Source organism: Phocoena phocoena, chromosome 19, assembly GCF_963924675.1.
Source record: "Phocoena phocoena chromosome 19, mPhoPho1.1, whole genome shotgun sequence".
NCBI classification, from domain to species: domain Eukaryota; kingdom Metazoa; phylum Chordata; class Mammalia; order Artiodactyla; family Phocoenidae; genus Phocoena; species Phocoena phocoena.
Genome location: NC_089237.1, coordinates 20313013 through 20317369, shown reverse-complemented (window position 1 = coordinate 20317369; position 4357 = coordinate 20313013). Strand labels below are relative to the sequence as shown.

Genomic DNA, 4357 nt, shown 5'->3' with positions numbered 1-4357 from the left:
CATCAATTCAGAAATGCCTTAATTTATAGACAAGCGTAGTACATTGCAATCAAAACGGACTTCTCAAAGAAAGAGAGTCACCGCAAACTGGTCAGCTCCAGATAAGAGCAGAAATTCCCGGTGCTGGCTGTTTCAGAGTCAGCATTCACTCACACTATACATATTGCTGTGGCTCAACCCATGGCATTTGATCTTTAAGCAAATTCTAAAAAACTGTTTAAAGTTCAATGCCACTAAGAGTTCTTGAAATGGCCACTATATATTTAAAAGGTTTGAAGACCAATTTCAGCTTCAGGCCTATGGTACAACTTGGGGAAAGGACATACATTAATATTCCTTCCATCACTAAAATCCTTTTTGTAAGGTTAGCAACACGGCCTTTAAAGCTTCCTCAGGGAAACTGTACCTAAACATATAAAAGTTCCCACTAGGGAGATAATTAAAAGTTGTTAATGTTCTTTTTATCACTTAGCAACCAAGACACATGTTTATTTCCACTCCCCAGAAGAAGCAATGTTAGCTACTAGCTTCAATTCAGGAAAAGTGTAACTTGAGGAAGGTTTATGTGAGGTGTTTATTCAGTCTTTTTCTCAACCTTCTTCATCTTCTCATTGTAGGCAATAAATTGAGAGTCTGTTCCAAAAAGTCTATCCCACCATGTAAATGTCGAAGCATAGTTTCCAATGAAGTTCACGTGGTGGAAATTGTGATGCTGGGATAGAAAGGAATGAGATTTAAAGGGTCGAGAGGAATGCCATGAGCACTATGGACATCAACAGTTTCTGTAAAATAAACGGTCACCCGGGCCCAAAGAAGAATAACAGGATCACATAAAAGCATGATTCCAGGGTTTCCCTGGTGGCGCAGTGGTTGAGAGTCCGCCTGCCGGTGCAGGGGACACGGGTTCGTGCCCCGGTCCAGGAAGATCCCACATGCCGCGGAGCGGCTGGGCCCGTGAGCCATGGCCGCTGAGCCTGCGCGTCCAGAGCCTGTGCTCCGCAGCAGGAGAGGTCACAACAGTGAGAGGCCCACGTACTGCAAAACAAAACAAAAAAAAGCATGATTCCGATGAAATATCCAGTTCCAAGAATTAGGGTTTCCAGAGGATGTGCATATTCAGCTTCCATTCCAAATGGCGCCTGAAGCTCATGACAAATTTTATGAATATACCTATGTATTCTTTTGTGGTATAAGAGCCTATGCAGGAAGTAGTGCCCTGTATCCTCAATCACTGCACAGCCAAAGCATCTTGCCAAAAGCATGTACCATCTTGGCATTGTTTCCCAATCATAAGGAATATTGAACTACTCCGTAAAATAATAGGTTCCACAAATCAAAGAAGCTGGATACAAAAATGATTAAAGAGAAGTACTTTAAAATATTTCCATTGATTTTCCCCACGTTTCTGGTTTATCCTTTTGAATTTTGTACTTTTTCATGTAAGGTATAAATTGAAACAAAAATCCAGGTAAACAGAACAAGAAATAAAGGACCTCATGAACTGTGAGGGATCCCCATGTTGCAATCTGGAACTTTGTATAATTATTCAACATATGGTTCCAAGCATTTAAAAATGGTTCCTGCAGAGGATTCTCAGGTAAAAGTGAATCTCCATATCCCACAGCCAGGGATGCTGAACTAAAGATGTTGATACTTTCATTTGTTGTCATTTTTCAAATCTCAGCAGACAGCCTTAAAATTCTGCACACCACTGGGTCTGCGGCCGCCGCCTCCGGAGCTTCGCTAGGCACCCCTGTCTTCACTTCTTGAGCTTAGTTCTGTTGTCACTGACGGTACCAGGCAGCCCTTTGCATACAGCACCCCTGGAGCCACATGTGGCCAAAGCGTGTGGCCTTCATGGCAACACCCATGTGTCTGTTCTTCAAATTCAATTCCTTTCCCTCCTGGGCACATAGTAAGACTACATTTCCCAGTCTCCCCTGCAGTCAGACAGAATCATGGGCTGAGTTCTGGCCGGTGGAATGTGGCTGAAGAAATGTAAACCATGCCATGTCCTGGTCTGACCTCTGAAAACTTCACCGTGGCTCACTCTCTTCCCCTGTCCGGTGGCCGGATGTGGAGGACCCAGGGGAGGATGGCAAGGCCCTTACTACAGCGGGCTGTAAGGGGCTTGAGTTCCTGAAGAGCTATGAGTAACAGAGCCTATGCCCATTGCACCTGTCTGAGAAAGACATCTTTATAAGTGAAGCCATGGAAACACTGGAGTGGGTACAGCAGGTGACAGCCCGAGTAACAGTGTCTGACCCCAGATGAGAAGTCAGGGGGTTTGAATTCTTTAAGATTCTTTTTTTGGCCATGCCATGTGGCTTGTGGGATCTTAGTTCCCCCACCAGGGATTGAACCCGGGCCCTCGGCAGTGAAAGCACTGAGTCCTGACCACTGGACCGCCAGGGAATTCCCAAATTCTTTAAGATTTTTTAGTGTGGGAGTTACAGGTTTAGTCTCTGGAGCTGGACACCCAGTTTCTCCCATAGATGGACCACGTGACTCTGGGAAAATTGATTAATGTTTCTGAGCCTCAGTTTCCTCACTTGTAAATGTATGCGCATCACAGGGTGTTTGGAAGGGATGTACAGTGATGGGTACACTAGGTTCGTTGGCCCTGCTGGACTGTGAGGGGTCCTCCAAGGCAGAGATGGCTTTTGATTCATCTCTCTGGGTCCCTGCTGGGCCTGGCACAGTGTCCAATGCCCAGTGGCCCCTGCCCAGGTGGCTCCTTGTCTGGAGAGGACTCAGAGCTCTCAGCTGTACCCTAAGGCAGGCTGGGATGTGCCATAGAGGAGAGGTACCAGTAAAGTGCTGTCCGGGGGAGATTAATTCGGCCTGGGTTTCAGACTGAGGACTTCATGGAGGTGGCATTTCATCAAGTCCTTGAAGGAGAAAGGGTGGCATTTGTATCACAGATGTCGACAACGCTTGCTCTAGGTTAAGCAAAGTTCCCATGAGTTAAATCCTGAGGTAGAAAGAGGTGGACATGCTGGGCTGGAACAGGATCCCACTAACAGTTTCAAGGCCTGGGGGGAAGATTTCAAAAGGAGGCAGTGGTAGGCAGAATTCTGAAGATGACCCCATCCTAAGACCCCATCCCCTGGTTACTCAATCAAAAACAAATCTAGGGGGACTTCCCTGGTGGCGCAGTGGTTAAGAATCCGCCTGTCAATGCAGGGGACACGGGTTCTAGCCCTGGTCCGGGAAGATCCCACATGCCCTGGAGCAACTAAACCCGTGTGCCACTGAGCCTATGCTCTAGAGCCCGCAAGCCCCAACTGCTGAGCCCGCGTGCCACAACCATTACAGCCCGTGTGCCTAGAGCCCATGCTCTGCAACAAAGAGAAGCCACTGCAATGAGAAGCCCGCACACAGCAACAAAGAGTAGCCCCTGCTTGTCGCAGCTAGAGGAAGCCCGCGCACAGCAACAAAGACCCAAAGCAGCCAATAAATAAATAAATAAGTAAATTTAAAAAACAGAAAACAAATCTAGGTACTCTATGAAGGAATTTTGCAGATATCGTTAAAGTCCCAAGTCAGTTGGCTTTAAAATATGGAGATTAATTAGATGGGTCTGACCTAATCAGATGAGCCCTTTATAAGAAGAAGAGCATTTTCTCCTCTCTGCTAGCAGAATAGGACGTTAGAGAGATTGAAAGCACGAGAAGGATTTCAGTCAAGAGCATCTCTCAGCTGACAGCCAGCAGGGAAATGGGAACCTCAGTCCTGCAACCACACGGAACTGGATTCTGCCAACCATCTGAACGAGTCTGGGAGCGGATTCTTCCCCAGAACCACCCGATAAGAGCCCACCTTGATTTTGGCCTTGTGGGAGCAGAGAACCCAGTTGAACTCACCCCGACTTCTCACCGCAGAGCTGTGAGTTAATAAATGGGTGTTTTTGCCACTCAGTCTGTGGTCATTTGTTATGCAGCGGCAGAAGACAAATACAGACGAATACCACAAGTCTAAATATTCCAAAGCCGAAAGTCAAGCTTACAAACTGTTCATCAAATATGGTCTACCCCTCTATCTTGACACATATACCTTCATAATGACCTTGAAGGCCAGGGCCAAATTCGTAGTTCTGATGATTTAGAATTCTGTGCCAGCAGGTAGCTGCCCAGGGAGGGCTTGCCCTTGGGTCCCAGTCCCTGGCCTGTGGTCTGACCCCTCTTCTCTTGTCATTCCTGCTTCCATCCGGCACCAGGAGGGGTGGAGAGCCCAGGCCAGATGACCTAAATACCATTCACTCCCCCTGCAAATAGCTGTCCCTTGCCTGGCCCTGGGGCCCAGGGTGTGGTTTGCCTTTAGGAAAAGGAACCTGGAGAATCTGAGGACTGTTCAG

General features: G+C 47.2%; 1 pseudogene; it reads right to left on the bottom strand.

The window, feature by feature from the left end:
* Positions 1-574: 574 nt before the first annotated feature.
* Positions 575-1670, bottom strand: LOC136138919 (methylsterol monooxygenase 1-like; annotated as a pseudogene).
* Between the last annotated feature and the right edge of the window lie 2687 nt (positions 1671-4357).